Source organism: Cydia amplana, chromosome 8 (genome assembly GCF_948474715.1).
Source record: "Cydia amplana chromosome 8, ilCydAmpl1.1, whole genome shotgun sequence".
Lineage (NCBI taxonomy): Eukaryota > Metazoa > Arthropoda > Insecta > Lepidoptera > Tortricidae > Cydia > Cydia amplana.
This window is the reverse complement of record NC_086076.1, coordinates 8,233,997-8,261,967: the sequence shown is the minus strand read 5'-3', so window position 1 is coordinate 8,261,967 and position 27,971 is coordinate 8,233,997. Positions and strand designations below refer to the sequence as shown.

General features: G+C 35.3%; 1 protein-coding gene and 2 long non-coding RNA genes across 3 annotated transcripts in view; 1 reads left to right on the top strand and 2 right to left on the bottom strand.

Annotated features, from left to right (window-relative positions):
- The window catches only part of LOC134650352 (uncharacterized), a 157,587-nt gene that overhangs the window by 20,751 nt on the left and 108,865 nt on the right, over positions 1-27,971 (top strand). The window lies entirely within an intron of this gene.
- Positions 872-2,541, bottom strand: LOC134650356 (uncharacterized). The gene is made up of 4 exons (XR_010097034.1): positions 2,429-2,541; positions 1,792-1,942; positions 1,465-1,559; positions 872-927 (listed from the first exon to the last, which is right to left on the bottom strand). It is a non-coding gene; the product is annotated as an uncharacterized LOC134650356 (long non-coding RNA).
- On the bottom strand, positions 4,651-5,997 carry LOC134650538 (uncharacterized). Its single transcript, XR_010097046.1, has 3 exons — positions 5,819-5,997; positions 5,237-5,361; positions 4,651-5,091 (listed from the first exon to the last, which is right to left on the bottom strand). It is a non-coding gene; the product is annotated as an uncharacterized LOC134650538 (long non-coding RNA).

Here is a 27,971-nt window from a genome sequence, read left to right as displayed (position 1 = left end):
CACGGCTGAATACTCTCGCGGGGATATTTTATATCAAATACATGAAAGGTTTTGAAGCAAATGTCAACAGCTTTTAAAAGAGACTCCAGCTGGTAAGTGACGTCATCAAAATAGACGTAGAACTCCGTAATATTTTCGACGTCTGGCTCGATGCAAATTACCACTGGTTGGCATGTGAGTCCTTTCTTAAGGTGGATATCCCGACGTGTTGCAAGGCAATTCTGAATGTCACTCTGAGTCTAAAACAAAAAAAGTTTATTACACATTTGACATCAGTGATTCCGAATAAGACAAACCCAAAAATTGGGTTTGCTTCATGGTTTGCCGAATATGCCGATTGAAATATCTACATTTTACAGGTTATCATTTGATATTTAGCAGTCTAAAAAAATATTAAAATGTAAACTGTAGGTATATTTCTTACAAAAAATATTCAATAGGTACATGCTTGGAGTACTTAGCTTAGGGTAACATTCCATTTCTGACCGCAGCTGCACTACTGGTACTGAACACGTCGGTGTTATTGTCAATTTCCATAGTAAAATGAACAGTAGTGCAGCTGTCGTTGGAAATTGATTGTCACCTTTAATCTATATTTATTTTATATTCTTAGCTAAGACGCTTTTCGGTGAAGAAAAACATCGTGAGGAAACCTGCATACATCTGCGAAGAATTCAAAGGTATATGTGAAGTCCCCAACCCGCATTGGCTAGCGCGGGGACTATAGCCCAAGCCCTCTCGCGCATGAGAGAAGGCCTGTGTCCAGCAGTGGGACGTATATAGGCTGTTTTTTTTATTATTATAGTATACAAAATAAGGTATTAAATTAAAAATATTTACCTTCACATGCAATGTCAACCTGTCACGTGACTCTAATATGGTCGGTTTGTTATATTTTTTTTGTTCAGGTGAATCCTTTGACGATCGCTAAAAACAGAAACATTTATAAGCAAAGGGTCAATATTATGTAATATAGGTAAATAAATAATATAAAAATCTTAACAAACATAGAGTAAATAACTGTATGATAAAATAGAGACCACGAACTGTGAACTATCTGTGAACCATCTACTTTTTTGAGGTCGATTAATAAACCTATGTTAGGGGAACCATTGTGTGACATTTAAAAGAACATTTGGAGCATTTTGATATTTTCTCGGCACCTGTAAAATTTCTACCACTTTACGAGTTAAAAGTTGAATGTCCTATTCGCCCATTATGTTTTATGGTTTCAATATTATTATAACAAATAAAAACTATGTTTTTTTTGTTCCAGTCATGATGGGATGTATGGTGCCATTAATTTTAAAACAAAGAATAATCAATGAAACATCAAACTTAAGCAGTTCTATGGCTCCTGTTTATGGTAAAATCTTGCCAGTGTTTAAATTATTGGTGCCTGTTCCATTGTAGGGGTGTTTACTAATTTATAATAAATGTATCAAAACCTATCAGCTATCTTACCTTTTCGTCTTTATGTTTCCTTCTATTATCAGATCTGCCGACAGTCGGGACAAGTTTCCCACAAAGTAGGGACAAAGCAATAAATGTTTTCGTGTCTGAAATTAAATTTAAATTTTATTAGTGACTTTTATTTTACTATACCTACTTATTAGAGCTTATTATAAAATATGGTCATGTAAAAAAATAAAGACGATTATTATGTATAAGATCAGGTAAGGTAAAAGCAACCTAATGTTTTTTTCCTGCAGTGGCCCAATTTCTCGATCCATCCACATAAGACAAATCTATCTCTATCTCGCGATAAGAGTTACCAAAGGCAAAATTTACCTTCTTTTGTTGTGTTGTTGAAGAGGATCTTCAAATCTTGAAATACTTTCACGCCAATAAAAGCAGCATTAGCTTTTTCTAAAAACTCTGGAAACTTCACAAACAGTGAGATGTCCCTTTTAGGATGGCTGTATTGAAAGTCCAACTCAATCTGCAAACCATATAAGATATTAAATACTAATCAGTGCTGAAAGACAATATTTGTCACAAAATAGTTAATACGTTAGCACCACTTGCACCATCCCACTAGTCCGGCGTTAACCGGTTAAACCGTTAACCCAGTGTCAAATTGTACTGGTAACCATGGTACTGTACTGGTAACTCCAGGTTTAACTTAATTGACCTAATTTAATATCAATTTTGACGTGTAATATGTAATTATATTATAAATAAATGAGTATGAGTAACCGGTTAACCCCGGGTTAGTGACTGGTGCAAGTGGCCCTTAATCGTTTGGGGCCACTTGCACCGTCCCGTAACTCAAGGTTATGCGGTTAAAACGTTAACTTAGTCTCAAGTTGTACTGGTAAATCAGGTTTAACCGGTTAACCCGGGGTTAGTGGAATGGTGCAAGTGGCGCTAAATTAACTTTCACAGGAATAACTATTTTACCGTTTTAATAAAAATGTATATTTACAAGCTGAAAGCCAAAACTCTGCTTTAACAAGGGGTATTTCTTTTATATGTCTTGCAAATTTTTGGTGGAGCTTTTGTAATCTGTTTGTATGCGATATTTTCTAGTTTGCAGCCGTCCGGCGGACTGGTAATCAGTGGGCCCCTTTAAGATGGGTTGCGACTTACGATATACATTTGGCTACTTTGTCTGATCTCATCCTGAGCAATGAAATCAGGATTTTCCATACATAGTGACCCTATTACATTGATCTTAAGTGTATTTGGTGTTGACTCTGTAAACTAGTACCAAACGAACACCAAACATTGCCAATTGGGGAAAATAATAAAGTGGGCCTATGTTGCACCAAACCTGAGTTCCACTAGGTACAGCCAGGGTTCAGCATCAGCTCTATCTTGGGTACTGCTCTCCCAAGTGCTCATCAAGAGGTGACGGATGATCAAAATAGCGTGGGTCTATGTTGCACCAAACCTGAGTTCCACTAGGTCCAGCCAGGGTTCAGCATCAGCTCTATCTTGGCTACTGCTCTCACAAGTGCTCACCAAGATGTGACGGATGACCAAAATAGCGTGGGCCTATGTTGCACCAAACCTGAGTTCCACTAGGTACAGCCAGGGTTCAGCATCAGCTCTATCTTGGGTACTGCTCTCGCAAGTGCTCACCAAGATGTGACGGATGACCAAAATAGCGTGGGCCTATGTTGCACCAAACCTGAGTTCCACTAGGTACAGCCAGGGTTCAGAATCAGCTCTATCTTGGGTACTGATCTCGCAAGTGCTCATCAAGAGGTGACGGATGACCAAAATAGCGTGGGCCTATGTTGCACCAAACCTTAGTTCCACTAGGTACAGCCAGAGTTCAGCATCAGCTCTATCTTGTGTACTGCTCTCCCAAGTGCTCATCAAGAGGTGACGGATGACCAAAATAGCGTTGACCTATGTTGCACCAAACCTGAGTTCCACTAGGTACAGCCAGGGTTCAGCATCAGCTCTATCTTGGGTACTGCTCTCCCAAGTGCTCATCAAGATGTGATGGATGACCAAAATAGCGTGGGCTTATGTTGCACCAAACCTGAGTTCCACTAGGTACAGCCAGGGTTCAGCATCAGCTCTATCTTGGGTACTGCTCTCCCAAGTGCTCATCAAGAGGTGATGGATGACCAAAATAGCGTTGACCTATGTTGCACCAAACCTGAGTTCCACTAGGTACAGCCAGGGTTTAGCATCAGCTCTATCTTGTTGCCCATCCACACCCACCGCTAAACAGCTGCCAGGCGCCCGGATTAATTAATAATGATAGTTTGGCAAGTATGCAAGTAGTAAACTAGAGGGATTTTGTTGCTCTATAAATTGCATACCTATGGCCGTGGCTAGCTCTTAGACCAATACAAAACGCTCACGCCCAGCCCGGAAAACGCGCCTGTGTGACGGAACCTTTAGGCCGCGGACTGGACGCACGCGGCGCACGGCGTGGCGAGCGAGGCAGCGGACTGAGTGAGTGAGTGAGCGGATCAACGAAAGGGAGCTGGGACTTTCATTGAGATATATTTTAAATGATTTTAATGTATAGAACATATCGAAATAAGCAACTTTTACTTAGAAAACTTTTTACTAAAACTGAAAATGGCGGAGATAGAGCTCAAGGCAGGCCAGGCTTTTAAGGCAGGTCGGAGTAGGTACGACGACGAGCGAAGCGAGGAGGAGTGTTAGGTAGAACTGCGACCTTACAGCGCGCGTGCCGAGCGAGCGAAGCGAGCGTGCCGCGGCAGCGGCCGGCGAAGCGCCAGAACCGACTTTTTATAATAATAAAATTTTACAAGTCCCAGCTCCCTTTAAAAACATCAATCTTTGGTCGCGTCTAACTCGGCCATTTTTTATTTTAGAGAAAAGTTTTTCCAATAAAAGATGCTTATTTTGACGTGATCTACACATTACAATCATTTAAAAATAGTGTCATAATGATACCACTTTGTCGTACAGTCTGACCAAAATTCGTGTAAACAACAATTTGGACATGTTGTTTTAACCTATTGTAAAGATGGTATGCACAACCCATGCCAAACCGATGCCCAACAGACTGTACCAAAGAGCGGTCGTCGGGCCGTTTCTGGGACTTAGAAATTTAACAAAACATAGGGGTTGCAAATCTAATTAATTATTACTAAATAATTTAAAATAAAAATAAAATAAATATTATAGGACAATTTTACACAGATCTACCTAGTCCCACAGTAAGCTCAATAAGGCTTGTGTTGTGGGTACTAGACGACGATATATTTAAAAGATTTTGATGAAATAATCACTTTTTTTAGTAATGACACCACTGTAAAAAAAAAACCAAAGTCCCAGCCCCTCTTTGCTCCAAACCCAACCAAAGAAAGAGTCGCGTTACTCGAATGATATTGGTCAAAAGTCAAAACCGCATGAAAATCCGTGCAATCGTTTTTAAGTTTATCGCGAACATACAGACAGATGCAGCAGAGAACTTTGTTTTATAAATTAGTTAAGTAATGTTCAAACACTTACGCGTGGATTTTTTCTAGATCTCGGGTTCTCGTTACAGCTGGGCACTATGGATAAACTGGACGCACGCCCTGACGGACTACACGGCGCTGATATAACATCATTATCTATGTCACTTGTTGTTGCCGCTTCCGTCGACGTTTCCTGCAAACATAGGTAACCATTTCAGTAAAGAAAGGAAAACTGTGGTTTTAACTAATAATAATGTGTCATTTCAACAAAAGCACAGCTTTTGATTCAACTACTTAATAAGTAAAGGTTGATAGGTAAGTAAACAATAGGTACGTACGTCTATAACTTTGTAGAGCTGTTCCAACCCAGATTTGAACAAAATTCTGTCTCTTATATTTGGTACGAGTTCTTTTAGCTCTTCAGATTTCATACTTTTCATTAATTCGAGGGATATATTGTTATCTGAAATATTTTAAGTATTGCACTGTTAACAATAATATCTGAGAGACCGAGCTTTGCTCGGAAAACATTATAAAACTCAAAAAGTGAGCGTTTTCGCAGATCTAGACTAGATCGATTTTTCGCCCCCGAAAACCCCCATATACCAAATTTCATTGAAATCGTTAGAGCCGTTTCCGAGATCAACGAAATATAAAATAAATAAATAACAAGAATTGCTCGTTTAAAGGTATAAGATTCATGAGGTAAAACAACACAGAAATTTACCGTACTGATCTAAGTAAACAACTAAACAAGATGGCGACCGACAAGCTCGCTTTCATAAGTAATAGTTAAAATGATATATTATACTAATGTTTTAAAAGCGTTTTCCAATAAAAAGACACGCCAACATTGGTTACCTTTTTTCTAACGCTAAAAAAACGAAAATAATCCGACAACGAAAATAAAAAACACGTACCTTCGAAGCGTTTAATGGTTTCCGCGGAAATGCCCCATTCGGCTAAATATACGAGACCTTAAAAAATAAAAACCCTATTACCTTCTTAATTTATAACAATTAGAGTTATTTACATAACAATTATAATGTGTTCTTACCCAACAATGTTTAAATCCATTATTCCCGTCATTCTGTATCACTAGTTAACACTGTTGACAGAAATACGCGTATTTGTTCCTGCAAAAATTCGGATAGACTGGCGAGTGGCGGTGAGGCGGTCGCCGTGGGGGCGGTGGGGCGGGGCGGGGGCCGGTATACCCTAAGCGTCACCTCGTTGTTGGCGCGCACGAGTTTTGAATAAAGGGCTCCATACACGCAACGCACGGCGCGTCAGCGCACACTTTCTATTGGTGCCTATTGGATAAATGAGATAGTACTGGCACTATTACTGGGCTTTAAAAGGGAATAATAAGATAACTATTGAAATAAAAAAAAATGAGGGTTATTTGTGTAATATTACTCGTTAGGTAGCGGTTTAGGTATTAATATTTAGAATTGAAATTGTGATTTTAATTGCAGACCCATAAGTAAAAAAAAGCGGCCAAGTGCGAGTCGGACTCGCCCATGAAGGGTTCCGTATTTAGGCGATTTATGACGTATTAAAAAAAAACTACTTACTAGATCTCGTTCAAACCAATTTTCGGTGGAAGTTTACATGGTAATGTACTTCATATATTTTTTTTTGTTTTATCATTCTCTTATTTTAGAAGTTACAGGGGGGGGACACACATTTTACCACTTTGGAAGTGTCTCTCGCGCAAACTATTCAGTTTAGAAAAAAATGATATTAGAAACCTCAATATCATTTTTGAAGACCTATCCATAGATACCCCACACGTATGGGTTTGATGAAAAAAATTTTTTTGAGTTTCAGTTCGAAGTATGGGGAACCCCAAAAAATTATTGTTTTTTTTCTATTTTTGTGTGAAAATCTTAATGCGGTTCACAGAATACATCTACTTACTAAGTTTCAACAGTATAGTTCTTATAGTTTCGGAGAAAAGTGGCTGTGACATACGGACGGACAGACAGACGGACAGACGGACAGACGGACAGACAGACAGACAGACAGACATGACGAATCTATAAGGGTTCCGTTTTTTCCATTTGGCTACGGAACCCTAAAAAATGCTAAATATAATTGTGATCAAATAAAAAGTATGCGTAGTTTCAATTTGGGCAAACGTTATTTAACAATAAATAGTTAGGTATAATATAGTTATTTGTACAACAAGAGATCAAAGTTTGATATTTCTTCGAGTGCTTATTTTGAGTCCCGTGCAAGCGAAAGATTCTATAATAGATTCACGAGCGTAGCGAGTGAATCTAATTTAGAATCTTGAGCGTAGTAAGGGACTCAAAAGCGCACGAGATGTAAATAACTTTGATCTCGTGTAGTACACAACATTTTTCACCTCAGCAGTGAGAACATATTAGAGAACCCGAAAAATGTATTCCTTCTTCATCACTTACCTCTATTCACTCATGTTTTCTTAAGATATACCAACAATTAAATTTTCACCTCAGCAGCTCAAACAAGGGTACTTTGCTACTTAAAAACAGTGAGCAAAATCGCATTTTCCTCACTGAGTGAGCAAAATCGCATTTTGCTCATTTCGTTTCACTCAGTGAGCAAAATGCGATTTTGCTCACTGTTTTTAAGTAGCAAAGTACCCTTGTTCGAGCTGCTGAGGTGAAAAAACATTTGCTTAGTGACTATTTTTCTAAATAAATCGTGGTAAAATGAACATCTGCTAAATAAAATTGTGATCAAATAAAAATTATGCTAAATAATAATATGCTAAGCATTGGTTTGCCAACTAAAAGTACTGCAATAAGTTGGTTGGGAAGTGAAATTAGGCGAAAAAAAATTCGGCGAGATGGCAGTACACCTTTATTATATTACATTTTTCGTGTTTCAGTTAAATAAAACACTTGAAAGGTTTGTTTCAATCGATTTTTATTTTACTGGACTTGACGTGTTTACATACGTATTTTAATCCTAGCTCGTGAGTTAGTTTAACTAACTGAATATGTTTAATTTACTTTTAAATCTTGCTTTAGTTTTTAACTGTTTATATTGTTGTCCCAACTCTTTGTGTGTCGGTTAAAAACATTAGAAAAGGGCTAGTTTAACCATTCGCACAGGTTGATTTAGCTTTTTGTATTAATGTTGTTTTTACCTGTGTATACTGTTATCCCAGCTGTCAGTGTGACAGTTGAAATAAACACTAGAAATAATTAAGTCAATCGTTTTTTTTTTGTATTTTACTGAACCTGTTTATATTGTTATTTTAACCCCAGCACATGAGTTAGTTTAACCCCAGCGTGTGAGTTAGTTTAACCATTCGAACATGTTGATTTAGCTTTATGCGTTAGGTACTGTAGTTTTTACCTGTTTGATATTGTTATCTCAATTGTTTATGTGACAGATAAAATAAACATTAAAATGAGCTGTGTCAATTGACTTTTTTTGTAAAGGATTTAAATCGTTCGTATCGTTATTTTAACCATAACTCGGGTGTTCGTTTAACCATTCGCACGCGTTGATCTAGCTTTATGTCTTGCTATTGTTTTTAACTGTTTATATCTTCGATCAACACGGAAGGGATGCGGCATTCGCACTATTTCCCCTCTGCCTAGGTACAAGATCAACTGATCTAGCGCGGGTAATAAAACTAGTTGCGCTCGGATTTTTAACTAGACCGAGTCCAGACGCACGAGTGAACACAGCAGCAGAAAAAATGCCTAATTGCTCGGTTTTTTGTTGTAAAAAGAGGTCGGGGACATCAAATTTATAAAAAGAAGGTGTTACATTTCACATGTAATATTTTTTTTACATGTCATACGTTTAATTACATTTAAACAGAATTATTATATTTTAGTCTCATGTAATTGCTGGATTTATCGATTTTGCTCGCCCGGTACAAATTGCGGATCGGTCGAGCGACAAATCCGACTTCTCATCTCTCAGAATACCTACAATAAAATTCTTCGACGTAAATGTGTTAGTGTGCGTGTTGTCACACTTGTGACTCGTCCGTACACAAAAAGAGAGAAGATTTGTCTTTGACGTGTGTTATTTTCTATGTATTTGTGTCGTCATTACAGATTGGATTTTGTATGTTAGTGTGTGAGAAGTGCGACTGTGTGCACGTTCCCCCCGCGAAAAATGGCAGAATGCTTTAAATATCAAGATAACGCTTGGGCCTATCCCTTCCGACGTGTCGGAAGCCCGTGTTGATCGAAGGTTTATATTGATATCCCAAATGTTTGTGGAACGGTTGAGACAAACATTTGAAAGGGCTATTTTACCCATTCGAACAGGTTGATGTAGCTTTTTGTATTGATGTTGTTTTTACTTTTGTATATTGTTATCCCAACTGTCTGTGTGATAGTTGAAAGAAACACTTAAAAGGGCTAGTTTAACTATGCGAACAGGTTGATTTAGCTTTTCGTATGATGTTGTTTTTACTTTTGTATATTGTTATCCCAACTGTCTGTGTGACAGTTGAAACAAACACTTGAAAGGGACTAGTTTAACTACGCGACCAGGTTGATTTAGCTTTTCGTATGATGTTGTTTTTACTTTTGTATATTGTTATCCCAACTGTCTGTGTGATAGTTGAAACAAACACTTGAAAGGGCTAGTTTAACTATGCGAACAGCTTGATTTAGCTTTTCGTATGATGTTGTTTTTACTTTTGTATATTGTTATCCCAACAGTCAGTGTGATAGTTGAAACCAACACTTGAAAGGGCTAGTTTAACTATGCGAACAGGTTGATTTAGCTTTTCGTATGATGTTGTTTTTACTTTTGTATATTGTTATCCCAACTGTCTGTGTGATAGTTGAAACAAACACTTGAAAGGGCTAGTTTAACTATGCGAACAGGTTGATTTAGCTTTTTGTATTAATGTTGTTTTTACCTGTGTATATTGTTATCCCAACCAGTGTGACAGTTGAAACAAACACTAGAAAGAATTATGTCAATCGATTTTTTATTTATTTTACTGAACCTGTTTATATTGTTATGCCATGCCATATATATCCCAACTGTCAGTGTGACAGTTGAAACAAACACTTGAAAGGACTAGTTTAACTATTCGAACAGGTTGATTTAGCTTTTCGTATGATGTTGTTTTTATCCGTGTATATTGTTATCCCAACTGTCTATGTGATAGTTGAAACAAACACTTGAAAGGGCTAGTTTAACTATGCGAACAGGTTGATTTAGCTTTTCGTATGATGTTGTTTTTACTTTTGTATATTGTTATCCTAACTGTCTGTGTGACAGTTGAAACAAATACTTGAAAGGGCTAGTTTAACTATGCGACCAGGTTGATTTAGCTTTTCGTGTGATGTTGTTTTTACTTTTGTATATTGTTATCCCAACTGTCTGTGTGATAGTTGAAACAAACACTTGAAAGGGCTAGTTTAACTATGCGAACAGGTTGATTTAGCTTTTCGTATGATGTTGTTTTTATCCGTGTATATTGTTATCCCAACTGTCTGTGTGATAGTTGAAACAAACACTTGAAAGGGCTAGTTTAACTATGCGAACAGGTTGATTTAGCTTTTCGTATGATGTTGTTTTTACTTTTGTATATTGTTATCCTAACTGTCTGTGTGACAGTTGAAACAAATACTTGAAAGGGCTAGTTTAACTATGCGACCAGGTTGATTGAGCTTTTCGTGTGATGTTGTTTTTACTTTTGTATATTGTTATCCCAACTGTCTGTGTGATAGTTGAAACAAACACTTGAAAGGGCTAGTTTAACTATGCGAACAGCTTGATTTAGCTTTTCGTATGATGTTGTTTTTACTTTTGTATATTGTTATCCCAACTGTCTGTCTGATAGTTGAAACAAACACTTGAAAGGGCTAGTTTAACTATGCGAACAGGTTGATTTAGCTTTTCGTATGATGTTGTTTTTATCCATGTATATTGTTATCCCAACTGTCTGTGTGATAGTTGAAACAAACACTTGAAAGGGCTAGTTTAACTATGCGAACAGGTTGATTTAGCTTTTCGTGTGATGTTGTTTTTACTTTTGTATATTGTTATCCCAACTGTCTGTGTGACAGTTGAAACAAATACTTGAAAGGGCTAGTTTAACTACGCGAACAGGTTGATTTAGCTTTTCGTGTGATGTTGTTTTTACTTTTGTATATTGTTATCCCAACTGTCTGTGTGACAGTTGAAACAAACACTTGAAAGGGCTAGTTTAACTATGCGAACAGGTTGATTTAGCTTTTCGTATTAATGTTGTTTTTACCTGTGTATATTGTTATCCCAACTGTCAGTGTGACAGTTGAAACAAACACTTGAAAGGACTAGTTTAACTATTCGAACAGGTTGATTTAGCTTTTCGTATGATGTTGTTTTTATCCGTGTACATTGTTATCTCAACTGTCTATGTGATAGTTGAAACAAACACTTGAAAGGGCTAGTTTAACTATGCGAACAGGTTGATTTAGCTTTTCGTATGATGTTGTTTTTACTTTTGTATATTGTTATCCCAATTGTCTGTGTGACAGTTGAAACAAACACTTGAAAGGGCTAGTTTAACTATGCGAACAGGTTGATTTAGCTTTTCGCATGATGTTGTTTTTACTTTTGTATATTGTTATCCCAACTGTCTGTGTGACAGTTGAAACAAACACTTGAAAGGGCTAGTTCAACTATGCGAACAGGTTGATTTAGCTTTTTGTATGATGTTGTTTTTACTTTTGTATATTGTTATACCAACTGTCTGTGTGATAGTTGAAACAAACACTTGAAAGGGCTAGGTTAACTATGCGAACAGGTTGATTTAGTTTTTTGTATTAATGTTGTTTTTACCTGTGTATATTGTTATCCCAACTACCAGTGTGACAGTTGAAACAAACACTAGAAATAATTATGTCAATCGATTTTTTTTGTATTTTACTGTACCTGTTTATATTGTTATTTTAACCCTAGCACATGAGTTAGTTTAACTCCGGCGTGTGAGTTAGTTTAACCATTCGAACATGTTGATTTAGCTTTATGTGTTACTGTAGTTTTTACCTGTTTAATATTGTTATCTCAACTGTTTGTGTGACGAATAAAACAAACATTTCAAAGGGTTGTGTCAATTGCCTTTTTTTGGTAAGGATTTAACTTGTTCATATCGTTATGTTAACCATAATTCGGGTGTTCATTTAACCATTCGAACGTGTTGATTTAGCTTTATGGCCTGCTGTGGTTATTACTTGCTTATACTGTTATCTCAATTGTTCGTGGAACGGTTGGGAGAAACATTTGAAAGGGTTATGCCAATCAGCTTAATTCCAACATTAACATTTACATTAAAGTCAACTATTGTGAACAGGCATAATTAACAAATTTATTTTGTTGTTTCTGGTAATTAACAAATGGTTGAATATCTTTTGTTGTTTTAACGTATTTGTTTTGTTAACTTTACTATTTAAATTGTTATTTCAATAATTTGAACAGTAAAATCAACAATTACCTATTGAACTATGCATGAATTGTTACGCCAACATGTACAAACAGGTAAATACAACTGTTTTCATATCAACAAAAACTTTTTTGTAAAAACAACAATTTGTTCATTTTGCTTTAACCCATCATTTTGTTAATTCAACTAATTTGTCGCCAACACGTGCAAAATCAACCTTTTCCTTCTTTCAGTGTGTAATGTAAGCTCTTCGCGCTTAAACCGCTGATTCAAATTAGATGAAATTTGGTATGGGAATTTGAGGTTCGAGAAAGGACATCAGATAATGATTATCAATCATCATCATCATCCTACGTAGACGAAGTCGCGGGCGGAGGTTAGTACTTAAATATTTAACTTATAGTGTCAACGTTAGTAGGTACAAAGTATCTGTCAATTTACTTGATTCGAAAATTAATAATGCCAATCAAACATTTATCTAATCCCACACCAAACGCGACTCTAATGCCTACTCCGCCTACAAACAAACACAAATTCACACATATCAAGGATATTCGTGTCCAGTGATCGCGAAGGCTATAAAACCAACTTAACTTTACACCTGACCACACTCTGTTCTTCTATTTATAGAGCAACAATATTAAGATTGCCCGATAAGGTCATAGTTAAGTAGCGACCTAGTGATGTTTTGACACAACAATGTCAATTGTCAAATTTGACGCAACGCCTGTCATCGTTTAATATAACGTCAACGCTAATATTGGACGTGATGTCTTTATTTGTAAGTACGGTAATTGTTTTATGTAGGTATTTCATTTTAATTATGTAATTTTGTGAAGTAAAGTAACTGGGTCTTAAGTATTTTCAATATTAAATTACATTTTCTGCTATGGTATCGATTGGGCGTTTTTTTTTTGTTGTCCCTTACACTTTTTTTCAAATTTGCGATTTTTTATGTTATTTCTACTCAGAATCACGAGCTCTTTCTATCCTAATAGGAGAAAAAAAGTGTCCCAAAATTTCCATACATTTTTCGATCTTTCCATTCCGCGACCGCCATACAAAGTCTATGAAAAATGGTGACGTAATGGAAATAAAAACCTTAGGACACTTTTTTTTCTCCTATTCGAATAGAAACAGCTCGTGATTCTGAGTAGAAATAACATAAAAAATCCCAAATTTGAAAAAAAAAGTGTAGGGGGCAACAAAAAAAACGCCCGATTACATGCATATTATGTGTTTTTTTTTGTATGTCATCGTCTCCCATTACCAAAGGTCGTAGTGTTAACATAAATTATGTCATCTTCTCTTGAAATAGCAATAAATTTCATTCGATTTATGGATAGGTAAGTAGTTTTACCTAATATTTTATTAATATTTGTGAAACTACTTACGTTAGGTTAGGTCAGGTTATACATCATTTGACCTCAAATAAAACTTTGTCAATGCAATAACTATTATTCAGTACCTAAGTATTGAAACTGCTGAGTTGCGGACCTCTTAAAATGATGTGTTTCGCGCCTGCTCTTCCGGGAATAATCCTATAAAAAGCACAAAGATTATTATTTTTATACGACATTATGTATAGTTTGTTATGTCTTCTATTACACTGTCGATATTGTTTTGCATATGTTTTGATTAAGACAGATCGCTTTCAAGGCGCTGAAAGGGTTGGTTTTGACTTTACTAAGTACTTACTAATTAAATGGACACTTTATTTTTGATAAGAAAATTATCCATAAATCACCTATATAAATGTTAATACTCATATTACTCATGTATAACTTTTATATAAAAGGATAACATCATTTAGGTCGCTACTAATTACCCATGTTATGAAGAAACAAATGTTTTTAACTAGGTGCGTCTTTACAATACGTCGTTTACTTTACGGCCTGAAACAATATTTTTACAAGTTTCTTCGTGTTTACAAAAACGTTACTTTTTCTATCGTCAAATTATGCCATAAACACGTCATTTTCACATCGTCACCTGTCACTGACGCTTTGACAATATGTCAAGATGTCAACCTGTCAAGCTGACTAATTACATGTGCACGGAGCCACGTGCCGTGACACACTTTGTATGGAATGGGAAAATATTTACTTACTTACCTTCTAACTTTTTCAAAAGAATCTTGCTTATTCTAGGCGAACTACTTCCATGTATATGTAGATTTGACATATAGATTGCATTGTTCCTTGTTTTCCGTGTAGTCGGTATTGTTCTAGAATAGAAGCCTATTTTCTGGCTGTGAATTAAATATCTACCTACATGTGTTGTACATATTTAATTTAAAACATACATAATGTATATCTATGTGTACCAAAATCTAACTAGACGTCGTTTTGACCGGGATAAACATTATGGGCAACAACGGTTTCATTTATGGCCTGTAACAGGGATTATAAATACTAAATAGAGCCTATACTTATTTTTTTTGTTAATTTTGTGCATTTACTCTACAAGTCCTTGACTGGACGCGCCAAATTCTTCTCCTTTTTCTGGCTCACTTTCACATTCATAGGTCTCCAGAATTAATTTTACTACTCAACGAGACCCTTACACAGCCGACCTTAAACGTAGGGGTTTAGTTTATCTCTCACTTCATCGTATAAACAGGTACAGTCAGCAGCAATAGTTGCTAAGCGGGCGAGGTGTTCAAAACGATTTTGACTTTATTGTTAAGAGAATAGGAGCGCGTCAAGGTAATTTTGAACAGCTCGCCCGCTTAGGAACTTCTGCTGCTGTCTATATCTTAATCTACGCGACGTGGAATTTATGCACATTGGTTTTTTCAACAGATCAACACTGAAATCTGGAAAGCTATGTTCGTCTAACCATTATCTTGTTCTAGACCATTTCTCTAGCGCGAACAGGCATGGTAAGAGGCGTGTGCGCTGCAATGTACTTATACATATCAAGATTCATTAATATTGCAGTTGGACAGAACAGTAAGACCTACGTACCAGCCATGACCCAGTAAGGGTGACGTCATTTAAGGCTTAACCGTGAATGTAAAACAGAACACACTGTTGTGTAGAGTGGTCAGGTTTAAAATCACAATAATATTTAATGTAAAACAGAGGGTGCATATTTTCAAAGCAAGCGTCATATTTACCCTATGGCAACCGGGTAAGCTTATTTTAACTGGCACGGAAGGCATTCAGATTTTGCAATTTTGATATTGATCTGATGCTGATGTGATGGATTGCACTTGCAGATCTTGCACCAATGAATAGCCGCGAGTTAGATGAACGTAAAGTAGGTAATCTCATATCAATTTATCAAAGTCGTCTGTTACATGAATTTGTTTACAAAAAAAAACAGTACAATTTAGGATTGTACCAATTCAAAGTTCCGTATAATTAAATATATTATGAATAATTTATTTCAACTATTTCATTTTTAGATAGGTTCAGTGCCATCAGATATATTCAAGCGGCTAAGGTGCTCAAATTTGTCGGAACATGCACTTTAACGTACAGGCTTTATTCTAATCTTTGTAAACACCTTGGCCGCTCCTATATATCTGATGGTGACTGTACTACGCAAACTACATAGTAATCTTTTATAGGGCTATAATAACATGGCAGCCGTATACACATATTTTACAAAGATCGTCATTTTACAAATCCGTATCCATCATTCAAATACTTTAAAGTAAGCTCACGCTTGATATACGGCGTGTGTATCTCTTAAACGTTTTATCGTATCTAATTGTATCACAAAAGACTTGAATACATGTCGCCGCGGCGTGTGCAGAATATATATTGCCAGTTAACATTAAATGCTGTGACCAAATTTTGAACTAGCCCGTATCCATGCTAGTTTTTATATGGACATTTAACTGTAGCGACAATTTCAACAGCAAATATAAGTTTGTATGTATTGAAGCTGAATGATGTAAGAGTCTAGTAAGTTAGGTTTCGAAGAAATTGAAATTAAAATTTCGTTTGCATCCGAATAGCTCTGGAGCACACTGCTATGTGTGGAATAATTCTTAATCGCAATACTTTAATATAGAAAACCTTTCCAAGAACTGGAAGTTTATAAATAATGTATTAATTACAATCGATTGTTCTAAACTAACTCTAAACACACGAAAGCACAGAATAAGTAATAGTATACGCAAGTATCTTCTCAATCAAGAGCCATGAAAACTAGTCACTTTTTAGGGTACCGTACCCAAAGGGTAAAAACGGGACCCTATTACTAAGACTCCACTGTCCGTCTGTTTGTCACCAGGCTGTATCTCATGAACCGTGATAGCTAGTCAGTTGAAATTTTCACACATGATGTATTTCTGTTGCCGCTATAACATCGAATACTAAATATTTAAGGGCTCCCATACAACAAACGTGATTTTTTTTGCCGTTTTTTGCGTAATGTTACGGAACCCTTCGTGCACTAGTCCGACTCGCACTTTTTTTTCAAATGCCTCCAGTAAGTATAGTACATTGAAGCCGAGGAATGGAAAGTAACGGATCTTCTGACGAGGTACTTATGTTATGGTAAACCCCCTATAATGGACGGGCACCAATAATGAAACGTAATTATTAATTAAATACCACAAACATTTCCGAGCATGTTTGAGAAAAATAAACTTCCATACATGAACGTACAAAAGAAAAACGAGAACAAACTCTAAGCCTTTATATATTATATAATACCTATTTATACTGTCAATTAAAATTGCCAGCAAAAATATCCTTGGGCAAATACCTGCTGCGATAGAATATCTATTTTTTAATTTTTTTTTTACAACACGAGAACGCAGCGAATGATTTGTAAAGGTAACTAAAGGCTCAGCTCCCAGACAACTGTAGTACAATATTAAACGTTCGTATAAATTGTTGCCTTTGTAAGAAATCACGACCTAAATAAACAAGATAAAAGATTGTCAAAGCACGTGTAGATGCGTAAAAAAATCCACAACCAAAGACCGACAACTAATAGAGATAGTAAACGTAAGGGTAAAAATTAATAAAAAATCAAAATTTTTACACTCCGAAAAGTTTTAACTACAACATATTGTGTTGATTATTCGTACAATAAGGTGTTAAGAACCAGTATAGTGATGGGTAGGACATCAATTTAAAATGAGTTTGTATGAGTACCTCATTTTCTAAAATGAGGTGTTACAATGTCTTACATCAAATGAGGTGAGGTACTAGCATATTTTCAGCGTCGACTATTCCATTAATTCCAACGGCGACAAAAATATTTAATGTATATACATATTTATGTATTCATCACTTCCTTTATTAATAAATAAATAGTAACATTTAATTTGGAGTGCAATTCTGGAGGTTAAGAATAGAACTTTTAGGAGAAAGATAATTTTAGAATCAAGTAAAATGAATAGAGGAGTGAAGTAAGACATTTTTGCGGTACGAAGTACTGCGACAAATTAATAAAATGAGTGGTACAAATGAGGTGCCTCACGAGTGAGCGACTCAACACTAAACCAGTAGGCCCTAAATCTTCGTGTACCTACTGCAGAAACAAAATTTTTGAAAGGTACTGCTCGTAAAACTCCTAATAAGGCGAATGTGTGGTATGAATATGTGATATGGGTAATGGTCTCCTCTTAGGAAATTTTGTTCTTTGTTTATGTAAAATAACAATAAAAAGTGAAAATACACAACTGGCAATAGGTATATATTTATATTAGTGCTATATCACATTATTTGCCATATTTGACACTGTCGAATAACAATTTTATTATATTCGGTCTATAACATTTGGGTAAGTAAACACACTTGTATTCGTTTTAAATCTATGGCGCGATCTTTTTTTTCCCTAAACGACTCGTGCGCACAGGAAGGGTGTAGTGGAGATCCATTCGCGTAAATCAGATGGTAGATAACAATAAACTTTTTATAATGTTACGTGTCAACGAAAACGATTAGTGGAAAAAATATATAGTCAGTACTCAGATAAATCTTATTAGTCACAAAGGTGTTTGAACTATTGAATATCGGTTGGCAATTTCATAATCATTTTTATGAACCTCGCTATTAAAAAAAGCTAGAACTTCGAACTGCACGAATTAAGAAAAAAATAATTTAATGATATGATAAATGTAGGGAATGCAAATCGGTTATTTTCGGTTATTTTTTGTATGGAAATAATCGGTTATTAACCGAAACCGCGGTTATTTCCATACAAAAAATAATCGATTTGCATTCCCTAGATAATGGCGCCTGTATTTAAATAACAACACATAGAGCTAATTATTATTAAAGATCCCCTGGTGCTCTCGTTATATGTATGTATGTAGGTATTTTTGTAAATGCTTTGTTACTACAAAAATATATCGTCCACTTATGACTAGAAAGAGTGTCTACTCTGAGTGACTACTAAGCTGTCTAGCTTATGACTAGGTACCATAATTCTGTTTTGGTCCAAAGCTTTCTAAATAGTAATATGTATAGTGTTTTTTAATTAATAATTAGTGACCCGCCCCGGCTTTTGCACGGGTTAACAAACTATACACAAACCGTGAATTGGTTTTATAAGGTGTAGTGATGTGATACTCGTTATGCGTTAGTTGCGACGTAATTGTTTATTTCAATTAATATATTATCTTACTGTATGTAATTCTATGTGCAATTACTTGTAAATAGTTCATGGCCGTACTGGTGCTTCCGTTGTTTTATTGTGATTAAAATATTTTATTACTTGTTATTCTGGTTCTGTCTGGTTATAAAACAAGAAGAATTCTGGTTTGATACATGGTGATTGATTATGTCTAAGGGCGTTTTTTTTTTTGTTGTCCCCCCTACACTTTTTTTTCAAATTTGGGATTTTTTATGTTATTTCTACTCAGAATCACGAGCTCTTTCTATCCTAATAGGAGAAAAAAAGTGTCCTAAGGTTTTTATTTCCATTACGTCACCATTTTTCATAGACTTTGTATGGCGGTCGCGGAATGGAAAGATCGAAAAATGTATGGAAATTTTGGGACACTTTTTTTCTCCTATTAGGATAGACAGAGCTCGTGATTCTGAGTAGAAATAACATAAAAAATCCCAAATTTGAAAAAAAAGTGTAGGGGACAACAAAAAAAAAACGCTCCTAAGTCAAAATTGCTTAGTAGAGATGACCTATACATAAACGAGTATTCTCCTCTCTGAGTATGGGCAGTCATAAAAATATAAATAAGCTATAAAAATTTAGGTGTAGGTGATTAAAATTGAAATTATGAACAAGTAACGCAGGACAGAACTGAAGAATGATCTCATCTATAATTCTATTATACATTTATACGTACATGTATATTGTATATATTGTCTTTTGAGCTAAGTAATTCGTCCTGAGACCTAGTTATTTTCTAGGAACACGTAGTCATTGTGTGTTCATTCAGTCATCTAGTTTGTCAACTGTAAACATTGTCGCCGATTACTCATTCTGTAATCTTAGTTAATTGTTGTGACATTGTGGTTCGTCTGCAAGCTTAGGTATAGCTGAAGCTTAGGAACTTCTATATTAGGTAGTTTAATAATGTATGTACGTACATGGCGTAGGCGTGGCGTTAGGCGTATTACGTATTAGAATAATCTAATAAATAGTTTATATGTTAAAAGATTTTGTTTTAATTTCTCAGAAAAATACAAAATTTTATTTTAATTTTTTATATTATTTTTTCAATAAGGACGAAGAATGTGACAGTTGATTTTTATAAGACGTAAAAATCAGGTGCTCTCATGTGACAACTATTCTATCACATCATTTATTCTTACTTACACGCGCTCTTTTTGATGTCCTTTTAAACTTTTTTTCCTCTTTGAAACCAATTAAATGCACATTCACATGAGCACGGATTACCTTTACGGCTGACTGACAGTGTCATAGCCAGTCATGTTGAGGACTTACAAGCCGAGAGATGATTCCAAATTACGTGAAATGTATTAAATGTATAAACGGGAAATCCACTAGAGACACCGTCACGCTTCATTTCGTATTCATCTCACCGCCCAGGCAAGATCCGTATGGTATACATTCTACTAGACTGAGTCAACAAACATACGTAAGAAGTAAGAACCGCTTAGATATAAGTACCGCGCCCTTTCCGATCTTGAGTAATTTCTCGTGTTTAGTCAACCAATTAAATTCCTCCTAATCTTAGCACTTGCCTGGTGTGAAAATCGATTGATAAGACTTTGAGCAACAGACCAAGCAGCTGACTTTTTTCTTGGATGTTACTAGTAATTAATTAAAAGGACTCACTATAAAATAGACATTTTTATTTTATTTTAAAGAACTAAGTAACACAAAACCTTAATCGGTCTAAAGATGCTTGTTGTCAGGGGTTTATGTCTCAAAATGCAAAACAATATCTAAAACGGATGATTGGTTTAAGTACGCTTATACAACCGGAATTCAGTTTTACTATTTTAAGAATAATCATGAAAGTGGTGTTAGGGCTTTAGAAATGTTTACTGTAAATTTAGGATTTTCAAGTGTATAAATTGTATAAAAGGTTAAGTTGTTAAAAGTATGTATGTATGTATGGCCAAAAGTGGAGCACTTAATTATATGTATGTTACACCTGCTTTTCGACAAATAAACATTTTGTATTGTAAAAGTTCTGGAGCCGTTGAGAGCGAGTACTATCAGGACAAGTTATCACCAGTGATCTGTATCACCGTCTATTTTGTAACCTTTGACTGATAGCTTAATGTGTTAAATGTTCCGGGGCTGGAAATTGTAAGTACTATACGATCTCACTAAAATTTGTTTCCATATATATCAGCCGTATCATTTACCAACTAATCGTTTTAAACAAATAAAACGACAATCTCATCTTTCTTAAGTACCACATCTTTCAGTTACAGCAGCATTATAGCCACTTATACCATCTACGGGTACTCTCTAGTACCTGCGATGAACTTTCAATCTTACAGTTATGCAATTAAGGCTTATTTTGTAAGAGGTGTCGTGATTTATAAATAATCGCAGTGGCCCAGTTGTTGTATGGTTCATTGTGATGCAACGGCTGCAGGAGTGCAGTTAGGTCTGGACGATAGATTTTAACTATCAGTAGTATGCGTAGTGTGAATCCGATCTTACAGAACCGCCAGTAGGTGAGTTGCAAAGTAGTAACATATATTTGCATTCATTTCGTTCTTTCTTATAAATGTGCGTAACAGTCGTGATGTCTTAAGTCATTCAGAGATTTGCGTGCTAACTTGGCTATTATCCTGTTCTTGAACGTTAAGGACTAAGGAACATTGATCCAGGTCACACAAATTGAACGAGTCCAAAACTGTTATGTGTCGTTAGCGGTTTACGAGTATGCCTTCACTAAGAAAAATTAGGATTATAGATATATCTCACTTTGAAATAAAAGACTATCGGTAAACACTAATAAAAGTGCAGATAAATTATGTTTTCCGAATCTGCGCGCGTGCTTTCTTAAACAACTTGGATGAAAACTTAAAAAAGTTTGATGTTTTTTTTCACATTACAACCAAAATAATGCATTGCCAAAAAATAGGTTCTAGTTAAATAACAATATCAAATAATGATAATATCTAGGCTTCATGCTTGGGTCTATAAAACTATGGGTTTTAAGGATTGCGAATGTTGCGATATGCATTTAAAAAATTACCTATCCTAGTTCATGTCCCATAACATAATGTGGTTACGATTACGCGGAAATATGTAAACGAATTTTTTGTGTTGCGTATATTTTGTTGTGCAACTTCAAATATGTGACGTTATGAAACTTATGAATAAACTACGTCAGGTTTTATGAATGAATAGTGACGCTTTAACAGTCCAGATGTCATGAAATGGTCCACTGATGATGATTTATCACAGCATTTATAACATTCTTATTATTATTTATTGGCTGTTATTTTTATTGCTCGTCTTTATTAGTCATTAGTAAATTAAATAGGCCTAGATTGGGTGGTATTTTATTGTAGTTAAATGTTTTTTCAACATTCATACTTATTCACCTCTCAGAGTATAGTCATCAGACGTAACAAAACTACTCTATGTTAAGGATATGGACTATTATATAATCTGTGGCTATACTGGTTATGGCACAAACAGATATTTTGTTTTATCTCCAAAGCGATCGGAGTGTAGCTTAATAACAGTACAGTTTTGTCGAAGATTCGAGAACAATAATTATTCAAACGCTCTAATTTCCAATGGCGATGATGATTTAATATGCCATGCGGACATATGCAATAAATCACGCATTAGCAATGCATGTGGTCACAGATTGGTCATTATTGCCATTATTACACGACACGCCACCAGTGAACGAACTCTGGTGAAATGTATCATCTTCAGGTCAACATACGCTTAATTAATAACATGAATAAATGTTGGCATTAGAAGATTTCACGTGCGGAAGACGAGCTACGGAGAAAATCGGTTAAAATGCGTGAAAACCAGTAGCGTAACAGGGCATACGTTAACGAATGCCTAGGACCGATGTTTTGCTACATACCTACATTACAACATAGAGATATGCTGACGCCAATTTCTTTTCAGGTCAAATTTGAAATGAAACTGATCTGAATGCTGCATATTTTGACATAGTTTAAATCCTTCTTATTGATACGAATATTTTATGAAATTCTGGACCAAATTATAACTGTTTTGACAATCTCTCTTTATTTATACTTACCTACAATTAATTAAGCAATGTAATTTATTTGTTAACTGGTAATGTTTTATTTCTGGATTTCTTCTTTGTTTGTTTTTGTTATTGTTTTTATGTTTTTATTGTGGACTGATTGATTAAGTATTTATTTGATATTTTATTATTGTATTTGCATGGCTTTTGTCTATATTCGCAAATAAAGAACTGAATACTGAATACTGAAAGAATTATTCAAACCACACCAAACAACAATTAAGAACGACTGCGCTACCTACTCAATTAAGAACGACAGAGCTACCTACTCAATTAAGAACGACTGCGCTACCTACTCAATTAAGAACGACTGAGCTACCTACTCAATTAAGAACGACTGCGCTACCTACTCAATTAAGAACGACTGCACTACCTACTCAATTCAGCAGAATATAAAGTACCTACCTCCATATAGGTATTTTATTAATTATGCTTATTGTTTTTGATGTCCTATTGTTTAACCGTAAAACGCACGACGCGTGCTGTGCTCAGTCATGATAAGCTGACAGTGTAAACTGGAACAGTGCTTGGATTTAAGTCAGAATTTGAAGGCTGTTGATATACTGGCAAGATATATCAAATAATCAGGCCGCCAAAAAGTGGGAAATAAGTACTTGTATAAAATCGCACCAAACATTAGCGGCGGGGCGTCCACAGGAATAGTTAGATTTCTACTACCGGTATGAAAAAAGTAAAAGTAAAGAACGCACTTACCTATGCCGCAGAATGATGTTTACATCATGTGTTTGTGTCTTTTGAAGCTCAGCGGTCCCCTTATTTTCTACATAGGTATTCATTTTTCACGGATTTTAATTCACTACAATAAATAATAAAAATATCTTTCTACACTGAGTACACGAATAAAAAAATGTTGATTGATTAAATATTAATAAAAAAACTATGAAAAGTTTGTTATGTTGGAAGGGCCATAAAAATAGGGCTTGGAGTAACTATAGAGATTAACGAACTCCCGGCAATATGGGTCAGGCTGGCCTTTATTAAATACCGAGCGCTAACCATTGATCGCCGACAAACTAGTATAGGTACCCACTCGCTGTATAGTTCTCAGTGAACTCAGTTGCCTAGATAGTAAGGGTGATCGGTAGGGTATTTAAGTACCTAATTACAAATAATAAGGTAAGATAATGTAAGGTATACATTCACCGTTTCATGTACAATATAAATTATATAAAACAAAATGAAACCTGTTCACCTAAAATTATAATTTTCTGTAAACCTAAAAGGATTTCGTTTTATCCCATATCGCATTCAATTCCATCACGTTGGTCTGTAAATTCCATTATTAAAATCAAAAACATTTTAATGAAAATAATAAAGTGAAAGTGTGAAATTGAGTCAATTATCCGCCATTTAATCCGCTTGGCCATCTCTGACGCCAAGAAACTACATATCCTTGACCCTCTCATTCTTATGTAGCAATAATAAAGAACGAGAGAGACGATAGCATCGCAGTTTTAAATTTAAACTTGGTTGCATGCTTACCTTCAAGGACCTCATTAAGGCACGCTCGGTGTAACCCAGATCGGGACTTTCTTTGTAAGGCGAAGTGCACACGGAATGCTCAATTTATTTAAACAATTGTACAGGGAAGTTAATGACCGAGACGTATTTTTGTTTTTACTTTTGCTTTTATGAAACTGTAGGAAGTTATAGATTTTCAAAAGTTGATTCCCCCGTCTTGGATCGCATGTTTCAAATGTTTGTTGAACATAAACCTTATTTTGTTTTACGGTGGTTTTAGTGCAACACAGCTTATCTCATCAAAAAAACATTCCATCTTACCCCAACACACCTTAAATTGTTGTTTGTTAAATTTTGAATTACAGCGTTCTTCATTCGTTTGGTTCTAAACCAAATTAGCAATTAAATATTTATTTCAGTGCACTTTTTCCACTGTGTACTATCCCTATCACAGTCCAATATCGCTGTCACTGATTTAAAAGTAATGAACCGCCCTTTATTGCATTAAGCCGGGCATTAAATAAGTTTGATTGATAATGTAGCACTTATCTCGAGCCACTTGACTCGCGCCGTGCGAGTGCAAGTGCATGCAAGCATGCAAGATTAATTGGGAACTAAAAATAACATATCTTGTACATAATGTCTGTAATGTGCTATTTTACCTGCATGAGTAATGAGTATGGTATAAGAAGTATAGTCAGACTCAGTTCTTTCTTAATTACAAAGAGTTTTAAGCACTAGCAGTGATAATTATTTTTACTCCACGTAATTATTGCTGTTAGTGCTTCAAAAGTCTTTAAAAGGATGTTATGTAAGGCTATTACTCGTAAGTACGTATACCCATATGTATAGTAGATATTTCGTGCAAGTTTATTTGTAGTGTGTTTGATTTATTTTTAAATAAAAGATGACTAATAAAACCATGGATATATAATGATAGACCTACTCATGCAAATATTACGGATGAGATGCTACTCAGATTCTAAGTGTGGCATTTCTGAGATTACGACCATGAAGTTACGCATATAAAGTTACCTAATTTATAAGACAAGTGAATGACTGGCTATTGTGCTGTCAACGAAGAAATTCTGGAGGTTTAAAGTACAGATTATGAAATGTACCTGATACCTCTGTTATATCATATCATACATGAAAGTAAAAGACTAATGCTGGCCCACATTCTTATCTGAAATATACTACAGATATTGGAAAAATTTACCTATAACTACTGCTAGGTACAAACCTAAGTAGCCATAATTTACTTTTTATAATTCATTCTGTTAACATTTTACATTGAAATCCTTGGACTATGCTCGGATTATACATTCCAGTTATTTACATGTAAAGTTTCATTGTAATATAAGGCGGTTTTCACTTTGGAGGCGGATTCGCACGCCGTGCCGATGCCGCTCCGGTATCGCTACATATACGCGCTGTATAAGTAGGTAATAAAATATTACGCTCATGTCACTCATACACCGGAACGACGTCCAAATTGGCATCTAGTCTAATCTAATGTGAGTAAGTAACATTTTAAAGCCACTTTTGTGGGAAGACCATGAAATTTTCTTTGGTTTAACACATTCTAAATTACCTTTCCTATTTTTATTTATTCGTATAGCATTTACCTTTCCTAGAACATCGTTAAGAAGTATTAAATCGTTTATACATGCGACTAAGTCATCTAGTCTTATAGTATTTATCGCTTTTTTAAATTCTCTTCACCTCTCAACATGGCGCTGTGCGAAACACATTTTCTAATTACAACTAGTTATTCTAGCCAATTTGTGTCCAACTAACATGGTACAGCTAACACCATAAGCTATACAGTTGAAATGGTGACAAAGAAACGACTATAAACTTTAAAGGACTTTTTATTCTATTCTATAAAAGTTAGAGCCATTAGTCTTACTCGACAACTTACTCGACAAGTTTCTCCCTATCTCCTTAATATTTTATACAGTATTACTTTAATGTAGCGTCAAATAGAGTATTCGTTGTTGCTGCTGCTGACTGTACGTTATCGAGGCTGTACTATGTAAGAGCCCAATTAATTTCCATGGGCTATTTCTCAAGATCAGTATAACGGTACTTCAGGATGTGTAGGAACGCGGAAAGGGAGGCACTGAGGCACTGGACAGGTTACGAGATAGCTCGTATCGTATGTAAGGACGCTACACGGTGTAAGGATATGATCAAGACATCTATTATAAACTTGGTGCGCCTCTTAACAACATTGAAGTTGTAGTTCCTGATATATCATGACTATCATGAGAAATACGTATTGCTTTCATCAAGCGATTGCTGCTAGTTGATACCTGGGAACTTTTAAGTCGGGTTCTTATTCATGAATACATTTTGCAGCCGGCTACACCAATGGATACTCTGACTGATACTGCGCTGGTATCATAATGTAAATATTCTGTATTTGGTTTAGGGCATCAGTTCTATAAAGTTGTACCTACCTAATCATGAAATTAATGTAAATTTAAGCACCTAAACTTAGGTACTGTCTTCTCTTACATTAAAATCATTTAGCAACGATACCCAGCCCCACTGACCGCTCTAAATATTTTTTCTTCGTTCGGTGCTAAAGAATTCAGTTTTTCAACATTTTGTGGTTTTAGTTTTTGTGGTCTTTTATGAAGTTAGTTTTTTCCTAAAGCATTGTGAATTATACGGGGCAAAGACCCACATTAGCACATGAGCGTATTGTCAGGTTTTTGTAGGTACGTTTTGGGTCGTTAATTGTGTTTTGCTTATGACTCATTTGAAATTTAAATATAAGTAGGCAACTAGGTACTCCTGACTGCTTGATATTTGAATGTGTAAGTAAGATAAACAATTAGTTAGATGGAAATTTAATGGGAATAATCTATTATAAGTACGTAGGTAGGTACTTCTCTCGTTTATATTTGATTAAGGCCAGTACAATTTATTTCTCGTAATTATAAGCTCTGTAATTTGTATTTGATACTCGTAGTTATATAAATGTGTACATATATGTATGTAGCCACTAAAATACTATATCTTGAATACCTACTGGCAATATTCAAGTAACTTGCTTTTTGGTTGCAGTGGTAATAGTTAACATTTATCTTATCTTAAATTTAGGAAATACCTACCTCTGATTTGTTTCAGATAAAATACAAATTTAATGTGATATTATAATACCATCTCAATAGAGATCAGAATCTCAATAGAAATTCTTATTGCGATTTGCATATATGTGTAATGTTACAGGACTAAAATTTTATTTGCAAAAGGTTTATCTTGAAAAACATTGACGTATTTTATTTAAATTAATATTTAGAATACGTATTAATAAAATTACTTGTGAGCAAAACTTAATAACATCGTACGAAGACAGCCGTCCTTATATCATAGGCTCGCGTGACCACCCTAATCGACCCTTATAACTAGTGCAGCACTTCCAATTACCATTCAGCTTTATTTAACAGCATCCTCATAACTCGGCATCTGCCGTCTTGACACCTAGCTTTAATTAAAATCGTTTATCTAT